Source organism: Sorex araneus, chromosome X, assembly GCF_027595985.1.
Source record: "Sorex araneus isolate mSorAra2 chromosome X, mSorAra2.pri, whole genome shotgun sequence".
Classification (NCBI taxonomy): Eukaryota; Metazoa; Chordata; class Mammalia; order Eulipotyphla; family Soricidae; genus Sorex; species Sorex araneus.
The window spans coordinates 250,193,755-250,206,168 of NC_073313.1; positions in this window are offsets into that span (position 1 = coordinate 250,193,755).

The following is a 12,414-nucleotide window of genomic DNA, read 5'->3' on the forward strand; positions in this document are numbered from 1 at the left end:
AGAATATTCAGCAGAATATCTCCTGTGAATCCTATATCACCTCACGTGGAGATTGGGACATCTCTACAATTTACACTAAATGGTCCAGCATCTGAGGAGAAGGGAAATGTATAACACAATGATAAAAACCAGAACTGCTTGACACTGAGTTCACGTTTGAAAAGGAATGTGTTACCAATCTAAGGAATTGAAAGTTATAGAATTCTCAAGCTTATTCCCCAAGCTATACTAATTTGTAGGCAACAACCCCCCAGCATCCAGACAGTCACTCAGCGACTAAAAATGATTAACAGAAAAATTAAGACACAAGTAACAGGAAATGAGGGGAATGTTAGGTATAGGGCCAGAGTAGGTTACTAGAATCTTCTTTATCAAGAGCAAAGTTGAAGGGAACCACTAGAAGTTTTAAATAAATGTCCTTACACAAAAAGCTCAAGAGGGTCTAGAGTGATACCACAGCAGGTAGGGCGTTTGCCTTGCACACAGCCAGCCAGGGTTCGATTCCCAGCATCCCATACGGTCCCCTGAGTACCACCAGGGATGATTCCTGAGTGGAGAGCCAGGAGTAACCCCTGTGCATCGCTGGGTGTGACCCAAAAACCAAAAACAGAAAAAAAGCTCAAGAATGCAGTCAGATCTAAGATACAATAATTAAATTTTAAAACTTTCCTCTTAAAAAGTGAGGTGTGCTATGGAAAGAAACCTGGAGACACTGGTAAATGGAAGTTGACACTGGTGGTAGGATTGATGATGAAATATTGTGTAGCTGAAACTCAATTATAAACAGCTTTGTAAATCATGATGCATAAACAAAACAACAACATTTTTAAAAAGAGTAAATACATCAACTAATTTTTTAAAGAACCCAGTTAGAAAGGTAGAATGGTTTGAAAATGCTCCCGATCCTTTTCCTCCACCTGCCCCTCCTCCTCTTCCTCCTTTTTGCCTCTCATCATCATCAATCAGCCACTTAGTGTATATTTACTAAAAGTTCAATGAATGCTAGGCCTTTCCTGAACCATTTCACAGAACTTTCCAAAGATAGGATGTGATTGTCTACCTCTAACAAGTCAGAAACATGGGAGGGGTCTCTCCCCGTACCAGCAGGGAGGATAGCAATGATAAACCTTAACCTCTTCCAAGGTCTGAACACAGTTTCTCTAAATTGGAAACAGAATTCAAGATTAATGCTCCCAACATTTCTTTGTGTTGTTGTCATTGTTCTTGATTGAGTGGCAGTGGTGGTGGTGCGTGGTATCAAACCAGGGCCTTACATATGTGAGGCATCGCTCTCATTTTGAGATCTATACCCCAAGACCCTGATTTTTTTTCTTTTTTCCAAATGATAAATCAGTTGATGCTAGTACACACAAGCTCCATATGTTAACTCTCATTCCATAATGAACCTTGGAAAAGTCTGACTACAAAGGTTCAAACCCCTTATGATGCTCCTTTATTTCCTTATCTCTGTCTGATTTGAAAGATTTCTGGGAGGAGTCACATCTGTTTGTCAAATCCTCTCTCTCAGCATCTTCACGTGATCCTGACCACTTAGGAAAACATCTCGCATGGCAGTAGAAAGGACTTAAACGCACTGTTGGAAGACAGTTATTCACTTATCCTAACAGGCACGGGAGTGGGGGTATAGAACCTTTCCAGCCAGCTGTTCCTAATGACCCACAGAGTCTTCCAAGTAAGTGTCCTACTCTAGAAAGGGTGGTCGTGTTAAATGCATGAGAGAGGTTACAAGAAGAGGAAAGAAAAAATCTTATCATAAAAGCAAGTTTGGAAAAATGGTGCTGGATAAATCCTATTAGAGAAATACATGGTATGCTCAAAACAATTGTAATTCTTCTTGAAAGAGGGATTATGTTAATTAACAAAGGAAACCTGACTCCTTCCCAGGTCAGAGTGATGGATCTAGAGGAATAGTGCTCAGGATGGTCACAGCAATCACAGTCTGTACTGGTAAAAAAGCACAACAGAGCCATAGACTTTCTAATTAATCTGAAAATCCATGAGGTTTAGAATTTTATTTGACTTTAAAGTGAACCAACCTTGTATTCCATAAGCAGTTCATTCTTATGTATGATTTCCCTTTCCTTAGCCTTGTTCCAGCTGGTACCCTACCTTCCATCTATTCTCTTTGGACATTTGTGTGGATAAAAGTGATCTCTAATTGCTCAGTCTCTAGACCGAACATGATGGCCATTTAATACCTCTACTGCAAACTACAACACCCAAAAGGAGTGAGAGAGCCAAAGGGAATGCCCTGCCACAGAGGCAGGGTGGGGTGGGGGGGAGGACGGGGTGGGGATGGTGGGAGGGATGCTGGGACCATTGGTGGTGGAAAATGGGCACTGGTGGAGGGATGGACACTCAACCATGGTACGACTGAAACACAAGCACAAAAGTTTGTAAATCTGTAACTGTACCTCACGGTAATTTACTAATAAAAAAATGTTTTTAATGATCTCTAATTGCTTAAAGCTGAGAATGTCTGATCCTATATCACCTGGTCTCCAGTTCTTCCTGACGGTTAAGTATAGATGGTCTGAGGTTGTGGGCAGGATAAGGGTTCCACAAAGATGTACACACCCTAATCCAGTCATCTGCAGGTTTACTTGTCTATCAAAGATATTCAGTTAAATGACTTTAGGAAGGGCTTTGAATAAGAAAGAGTATACTGGATTCCAAGTGGGTATGATCTAATTATGAGTCCCTAAAATATGGAAGAGAAAGGCAAGAAGAGACAGGAAGGTGCTTTGTGATGGAAACAGCAGGCAAGTCTCATTTCCTGTGGAGGGGGAGGAGTCCACTGTTCCCTTTCTTTCAAGGTCAAATCTCTCCAGGGTAGCTCTCCTTTGTTCCATCTACTTGACCTTCAGAGTAATCATCACCACCACATCTGCAGATGAGTTTGTGTGATTATTTGACTAATGTCTGCGTCCTCTGCCAACACACATGAAGGCAGGTTTTCCCTCCTGAAGTCCTAGCTCACAGCAGGCACTCAATAAATATTTGTTGAATAAATGAGTAAATGAAAGGGTAGACCAGGTCTAAACCTCCCACAGACCTGAGTATTCTTTAGTGTGGGTAGAAACGCAGCAGTCCATGAGCTGTCCCACTGCTTTTTGTTTTTTTTTTTATCTTGCTGCTACCCGAATATTTATCTTTACATATGGTCTTAATATATTTCTGCTGAGAGAACAGCAGTATCTGTAACTCCAATCAATGGCTCAAGGAATTTTAGGGATGGAAAATTTCCTTTTTCTGTGTTATGATTTGTATTTAGATTATTCTGATTTTAATGTTTGACCCAATTCCTCCACCAGGATACAATGATCTCTGTTGTCCATATGGGGATTTCCTGTTGCTTCTTTGTCCTCTGAGTGTGAAAAACCCATCCGTTTATGCTAAGAGCAAGTACCAAGCCAAAGTTTGCCATTCCCAGGGGGATCCCATTTTCAACTCTCCAGAACAAACCACATTAAAATTAACCTCACTCTCTACATCTTTTCACAGGTTGGTTATTTTTTTATTGTTATTAAGTTATAGGGAAGGTTACAAAGAATAAACAGTGGTGATAAATAATATTGCCAAGTTAGATGCATTCAGCTCAGTTTCTGCACACCAGCTCTGTGTAAAAAAAACTTAAATAAGGCCTTTTCTCAACAGTGTCCCATTCCTCAACAGTCGATTACTTCTTTCTATAGAGAATAGTTAGAACATCTGTACACTTGACCCTCAACAATTGCCAGGGCAAGAGACATGGCAGGTGTTACTAATCTCTCTAAGTAGCAAAGTCCCAGGGTAATTGTTCATTCTGTTCACCTGGTTGTTTCATCTTTGTTTTCCTAGTACCCCTCACTCTGTCAAACAAATATTAGAGCTTCTAATTGCTTTGTGAAGACTGAATGAACTCTTGGCTGCTTTTTAATAGGAGTGTTACTAACTGACTTGCCTAATATCCGGGAAGGAAATGTAGGCCTTTGCTTTGCAACTGGCCATCTGGTTCCAAGTTTAGTTCTCTTTACTCTCTGCTCTCTAGAAGGCTACTTAAGAAGGATGAGATATGGTGGGGCAAGAGAAATCTTGTGTGGATGATAAACACAGGGCAGGGAATGCAAGTCTTTTTGAACAAACAAAAGTTGACAAAAAAGCTAGAGGCACTTGGTTTAGCCACCCAGCAAGAATAAAGCAGTTAGAGGGCAATTGCAGATAAATGAGCAGAGAGAGAAGCCTGGAATCTTCTCTCTCCAAGTATCTCATAACGCAGGAAGAAACCCCCTGATGAAGCAAGTTGGGCACACCCCTGGCATGGCACACAGTCCTATCCAACAGATTTTATAGCCCTCAGGATGTTTAAAGAAGCAAAAGACGTGGAGGAGACGTATTTCTGGCCCATTAAAGAAAGTTTATTTTAAAATATTTAACATTTCTTTATTAAAGGCAAACAGGCAGGATATAAGCTCTATAAACTTTCCAAGGAGAGAACATTGTTGGCATTCCAAGTAGGGAAATTATTGCCTTGTGTGAGACCCAAGCTTTGCCTCTTTCCCTTTACAGGTGGCTATGTATGAAATATTTTTCTGACTGGACAATAATGCAGATTGGTGAGTTTTTGAAAATTGAAAGTATAGCTGGAATTTTCTTGCTGCTTTCTTGATATGGCAATAAGAAAGAAGGTATGCAATTAATTCTTGGGCAGGCTCCTTAAAGCTTACCCTGTGTCACACACAGGGCTTTCAGTATCCCTCGGGGTATATTGCATGGATGTTAGCTGGGGCCTCTCTGTCCTGCACAGAAGGCTTTCTTTCAGACGAATCGGCTTAGAGTAAGAGTGCCACTAATGGAAACTCCTAGACTAAGCCACTTTCTCTTCTAACCATAGGCCTTATCCAGAGTGCGAAGGGGCTCATGGATATCAGTGTTGACATCTTACAGCCAACTTCCATCCGCAGTCCTGCAAGGATGTGTCTTAGATCCTCCTTTGGCCCAGAAATGCACTCACTGATGGGAGATTTACACTCCAGAGGAGCCTTATATAAGAACCTTACAGACCTATGAAGCTAGCTTAGGAATGTTTGGACAGGGTGCCTGAACCCAGAAAGGCAGAGGTTCCAGATGTGTTTACCCCAACTTTCTAAACTAGCCTAGGGGAGGAGCTCTGGTGAAAGAGCCAGAGCACTGTTATCTGAAGTCCAGGAAAGAAGACCTGGTTGCCTCCATCGTTCACTGGTCAGGTTTAGGTAAACTTAAGTCAAACTCCCGCAAAGCCCAAAGCTCCCTTCCCAACATCTGGTATTTTCCCGGGTTTGTTTATTCCTGATCCCCTGCTCTGGCTAATCTCCATCTGGGTACTACTTCTGTTTTGCCTCACACCAACCCAAACTTGAAATGCCATCACTTGACAAATTTTTTAGGAAAAAATTTTCTCATAGCAAATATCGTTATTTTTACTCAACACTACTGAGGATGTGTGTGGTAAACATCTCCCTTTTGATTTTTGCTTCCTCCTCCTTCCAAAGTTTTGAAAAACAAATTTTATTTCTATGATTACAGGAAAGTAATGGATGTGTCTGAGAGAGTAATGTATGTGTCTATATGGAAACACATGTGTACTAAAATGTAATAGACAAGAAACAGAGTCAGGGTTCAACAAGGACCTATTAATAGCTAAATAAGGGAGATAAGGGAGGGAAGGTCCACAAAGTACCGCGAGCCCCCTAATATATGCCTCTTCCTCTGCTCTAATTCCTCTGGTTTTATGTTTCTCTTGTATGCCACAGGTTTGTTTGCAAGGGTTGTCTTCACCATAATCACTTCACTATCTTTATCTGGGCTAAAATTTTTATTCCTTGCAAAAGAACATTAAAATTGGTTTTAACTCTTTACAAAGGAAGAAAAAGAATACTTAGAGAAATGTGTCTTATCCAAGGTAAGTATCTTCCAAATATTGGGCCACAAATAAAATTTAGTATGTGCAACTATACTTTCTCTGCACACCCACATTTATACGCTAAAACCTTAGGTTCTATGTACATGATATGAATTTTGCAAAAATATTCCCAGTCTCTCCTGCCACACTGTGAGAAGAATGCATCCTCCTTGCTACTACATTTTGTATCAAGAACATGTATTGATCCAAATTCATGGAAACATGAACTCAACACAGACCTGTCATTGAGTCCAGCCAAGCCAAATTTAATTGACTAAACTCCAAAGAACTTATAGCTTTTGAACAAGAAATAAATGCTTACTTTTGTCTACCACTGAGACTGAGAGTTTTTTGTCACACAGAAATTATATATATGTATATATATGTGTGTGTGTATTATACAAAGCTCTTCTATAAGTGCATAATCTGCTGTCTAACACACCATAAGCAACAGTTTTTTTAACCAAATATTTCTCCATTGACTAATGTGAAGTTCTAGAATAAAGTTTCTTTGCTGTGCTACAGCAATCCAAAAGTCAATGACACACATTGTTCAGTGTCTCTTGTACCCCACCTTTGAGACCTATATATTAATTTTCCAGTTTTGTCATGCCAATAAGCTACCCCACATTCTAGGAGGCTTACAAAAACCAAGTATTATTTCTTATTGACCTTCATTCTGGCCGCAGTTCTTTTCCACGTATCTTCTTTATTCTGAGATCCAGGCAGAAGGAAAAGGCCATGGTGGAACATGGTATTTTTGAAAAAGAAGAAAAAGAGTCACAGGAGCTGGTGATTCCTCTTAAAGCTTTTGCTCTAATATAGTCTACAATATTTCTGCTATAGCATTTGATAAGTACAAGCCACAAGGTCAAACTTGACTGAAGTGTAATAAATACATGGAAAATAATTTGGATTAATATTGAGATAATGTCCAATATATATATACCACCACCATCATTATTCTTCAAGAAGCAACTCAAGGCATCATTTTTTTAGGATCAGCCTAGGAAGACATCTTACTGCCTTTTCTGCACTTCAGCATGCAGTCCAACATTGAGATGTGTGTAAAAGTACTTCTACTGCAATATTGAAAGCATTAACCAGTACTAGTTAATAAGCTCTTTGAAAGCAGATATTATCTTATGATCTTATTCTGATTTTTCCAATAGTTAGTACAGCCACTACAACCTAGTACAATGCTTCATTTTTAATTTTTTTTGGAGTAATGCATGGAACCAATCATCAGATGCAAGGAAAGTTTGGAGAAAGTTATACAGGAAGAGAGTAGGACCAGAAACAGAGCTTCTTGTGTTTTTATAATATATGTATATAGAATAAAGATGTATGATGCTGAAATTATAAGCATCTCTTATAAGTTTAAGAGACATGTTCAGGGTTGAGATATAAATTTGATAATCATCATTACGTATATAGTTTTTAAATATCTGAAACTTTAACTTAAAAATCTAAGGAGAAAATGAAGGAAAAAGAGATGTTGTAATGTGCTTTCAATTTATTATTTTAATTCCTAACCTCCCTAGAAATAGAATCTCAAATGTTTCCTTGAACAGGAGTACTTACATCTCTAGAGTGGTATCCTGAGAGATCTTGCAGGTTATCATTGGAATAGGAGCTTGTAGGAGGTCTCAAAACTTGTGTATCAACCTTTTTGTAGCCTGAGGCCCTCTGTGTTCTTTGAATGGTCTTCTGAGGAGAGCTTGACCTCCTATTGCTTGTCATACCTATTTGGTGTCCATCACTCTCCACCAACTTTGGCATTGATTCTGTTGAATATAGGCTTTGCACAAGGTGAGTAATAGGGATTAGACAAGATAATAGCTTCGCTGCATATACTATCTCATTCAATAAGCCCCACACACAGTGCAAGAGGCATTCACCAAATTATTTTGTCAGATCTAAACCTCAAGAGAGGTTCAGTAAGGAGATGCAATTTATAGCTAGGAAAGAGTAGGACGTTGGAATAGATCTCTTAGTGTGTTATGAAACCATAAAGAACCCCTGGGAGCTAAGTCTCTCCATGTAGAAACTCTTACTTAGCAGATAAAAAACACTGTAGGGGCCTGAGAGATAAAAGAGTAAAATCCTTGTGCTTACCACATGCTGAGACTCTGTACTGAAATGCTAGCTCAGTTGGCCAAGAATCACCAGGAGCAAGCTCCAGGCTTCTTAAGTACCCCTTGTAAAATCCCGAGAGGAAACACACACCCACACACCGTAGGTAGATAAAAGAAGATAGAGAGAAATGTGATGATATTAGGAGTTTTAAAATAACTAGAAGTATGGTTCCTATCTTCTTTTTTTTTTTTTTGCTTTTTTGGGTCACACCCATCGATGCTCAGGGGTTACTCCTAGCTCTGCACTCAGGAGTTACTCCTGGAGGTGCTCAGGGGACCATATGGGATGCTAGGAATCGAACCCAGTCAGCAGAGTACAAGGCAAGCGCCCTACCCACTGTGCTATTGCTCCAGCCCCGATTCCTATCTTCTTAAGTAGAGGAATTTAGTCATTTCTTCATGAATTTATTTTATTCCTAATCTATGCCCAGTGTTAAATCAGAGTAGCATTTTAAAAGTATTTAAAATTAATTAAATACTAAGCTCTTAAAAATCTATAGTCTCGATGAAGATGGATAGGAATGTTTCACATTACACACATATGCACACACACAGAGAAAGATTATTGAGGGTAATAAGATTTTGAAATTTTGAAGGCTTCCTATTTGCAAGGAATTTACCCATAGCCTCTACTTCATATTATCTTTTCAATCATTTTCATGATTTCACATGAAACTGAGGCTAGGAAAATTTTAAATTTTTGCTGAGGATTACACAAGTAGGTTAGTGAAGGTGAAAAAGCAAATCCAGGTTCTCATTCAATGATCTCACTAGTGTAAGTGCTAAAATGTAAGGAAAAAGGACTTCTATTCTTTAAGATCCATTGGGAAGCAGGTCCTTCCATTCCCTCCATCATCCTAAGGCTTCAATTCCTGAGGGGATATCGAGTCCTAGCATTCATTTTCACTAAGCTAGGCTGTTGGGTTTGGCTGGGGGATGCCTGAGGGAGGGGGTGGCAAGCAAGAGAATGTGCCCGTCTTGCAGCTCCAGCCAGCCACGGAAAGCTAGCCGTTTTGAAAAGAATGCTGGGTTCTCAGAAACATGATTGATAATGAGTTTGCTCATTTTTAAAATATTGTAACTGAATATTCTTGGAAAACAGACCTGTTCCCAGGAGTGCCGCCGTGATGTTTGGGTTTAAGGTTTGAGATGAACTCTGAGCTGGCCAGCCAAGCTGCCACTGGACTGAGACAAGTCTTCACAATCCGGCCTTTGTAACTTTCAGAGAAGTCTCAAGGTTCCCGGGAGCCTCGCTACAGCCATACTGAGGTGATTCTCTACGTCTCAGACCCTCTGTGAGCGTGAAGCTTGGAGGGCCTGTATGTGCATGTAAAGTGCATGCATGCGTGTGTGCATGTGTGTGTGTATGTGTGTGTGTGTGTGTGTGTGTGTGTGTTTCAAATCAGACAAAAACAGCACAGAGTTCACGTGGCATCTTCTTTAGCTTCAGACCCAGAGAACAACACAAATCACCTGAACTGAAGAAGAAAATGTAAGGCCAACAGGAAACAGGGTGGCACAAAATGCCTTTCTAGCCTTGGCAAAGATGCGAGTCTCTGGGAGGCAGAATTTTGTTTGGTGTGTGTCCCTTGGGAAGGTTAGGGGGCTCAGTAAAGTGAAAACAGAAATCAAGTTCCTGTTCTGTCTGCTGAGAGAGACACAGTTCAGAGCCAAGAGGGTCACCTTGTGAAAATCATGTGAAAATCAACCCCCTACCTCTTGGGCCACCTTTTTTTTTTTTCTATTATGCTTCTCATGCCATAATTATTTTTTTTAATATTCATGATACTTGAAAAGAATATTTGCTGTGTTTAATTATGTGCCAGGTGCTTCATTTAAATTATGATTGGAACAGCACAGAAAAATAAATTCCAATATTTATCAGATTAAGTAGGCCTGTTATTAAATAGGCCTATCGGTTGAGACACTTCAGAGGGCTCCACTTAATAGCAAGTATTGTGTTCAGCTTGTATCCAAAGCAGATTTTCCCTTCCTCAACTGGACACATACGTGCTCACTGAGGTCCTGGATAAAGAGGATTTTTGCCTCCTCTTCTTGTTAATGTTGCTTCCGAGGGTAGAACCAACAGTGGCCTTCTACTCTAGAATTATCTTAGAATGCTTAAAGACTACCATCTCAGCATTACACAAGCCCAAGTGTTTTGAAAATGTGAAAATCCCTTAAAGCTTACCAATTCTATTAATGCAAAAGCTTGTTGTGGTGACAAACTTGCTCACAGTTCTGAATGTTAAGATATGTTGTAGTTAATAGCTCTATTTGATCTGGGTTCTACTTCTAGTTGATGCTTGTTATTCTCCAAAATAAACTTTAAGAAGTCATTTCCTTAGGTGTTAACCAGAAAAACAAATGGACTCAGTTCTTCAGTTGATGTGTAAGATTTAAAGAAATTTCTTAAATACAAAGTTGATTTCTAGTGTATAATGCACCTGTTTTTTGTTTACTTTTAACTTCTTAAGACTTGATTCTCCCTTTGGGGCTGGAGCAATAGCACAGCGGGTAGGGCATTTGCCTTGAACGCAGCCGGCCCAGGTTCGATTCCCAGCATCCCATATGGACCCCTGAGCACCGCCAGGGGTAATTCCTGAGTGCAGAGCCAGGAGTAACCCCTGTGCATCGCCGGTGTGACCCAAAAAGCAAAAAAAAAAAAAAGACTTGATTCTCCCTCACCTGCTATTTCAGTAATCTTGAAAAGAGTACACCCTGACACCCCCCTACATACATTTTGCCCTGGAGGCTCCAGGGACAGAATTCTGATTTCACAGATTTCTGAGGCACATACCAACTCTATGAACATACACTCTCAAAACTCCCACCAGTCCCCCACCAGGAAATTACCTGATAGCCTTTCAAGATCTTCACCTTCATAGAATCCTTTCCCCAGAGCACATCTTGGAAGTCGAGTGTCCTTCCTGGATTTTACCACCACATCCTTATCCTGCATCTATTATTTGTATCACCACTAACTGTTGCCGTTGATTGATTCCTCATGGCTTTGCATAGTTCCTGAGGCAAAGATTGCTCTTATACTCTATAACTCTGAAGTATGACACCATTACTGGAACAAGCCATATTCTCCAAAAGTATGCTGCAATTTAATGTTCCACAATTTTAAATTCACTGCTAAATTGTATAAGGAATGTTAACAGGTCCAAGATATATGAACCATGAGCTTTAGCTTAAATATGATGCCCACAATGACATGCATTAAGGAACTCCATAAAACTTTTTATGATGCATATTTTAAGCTAATTCTTTTATTTTATTTAGTTTTTACATACCAGGCATATTTCTATTGAAATGATGTTTCAGAGTACCAAGTTATAATGGTCCACATGATAAAGAACAGAACTGATTTGAAGCATTAGGAGTCAGAAATTGAGACTAGAGGAGATTAGCAAATGCATGTTCAAAAGATAGTCATTAAATCATTATTGAAATATATCAATTTTGAGGAGGTTTTGAGAATCAAACCTAGGGCCCCATCAAATGTAAGACATGTACTTAACACTAAGCTACAGCATATACTAATTTGTTTACATAGTTACCAATAATTGAGTATATATAGGCATAAAACTAGATAATTAATTTTATATGTAGCCATTCAAGGTATTACACTTATTTACTTTATGGATTTGTTTTTTGTATTTTGAGCCATACCTGGAGGTTTTCAGGAGTTATTCCTGGCTCTGCACTCAGAAATTACTGCTGCTGGTGTTCAGGGAACCATATGAGATGCTGATTATTGAATCTGGGTTGGCCATGTGCAAGGCAAGTGCCCAGCCCACTATATTATTGTTCTAACCCTTTGCACTTATTTTTAAAATTTTAAATGTGGGTCATATTTAGCAATGACAAATACCCATTTGCTAGAACTGAATTCTTGGTTTATGACATTTGTTGTACTCTTCTACAGTGTGAATCTCGGTAACAAAATCTCTTATTAGCTTTTGGAAACCCTTCTAGTCTATAAACTTTTGGAAACCCTTTCTTCATTGATATCCTGCTAACTATTCTGTTTCTTTAAGCCCTTTGTGTAGATAGCTAGTGATTCCATGGGGAGGGAGAACAAGAGAAAAACAGAATCCAGACAGAAAAAAGGAGAGCAAATCATCATGCTGCTCTTTCTAAAAGTTGTAATATTTAAGTAGAAATAGTGCATGTACGTGTGTGAAGGGAGAAAGAGAGAGTGGAGAGGGAGAAGGGAGAAAGAGAGAGGAGAAGAAAATGCAAGATCAGGAAGCCCACATCCCCTCCCTCTGCTCCACCGGCCTTGGAAATTCTGTCTGAAACACAGCTGGCATTCACTTCTCATGC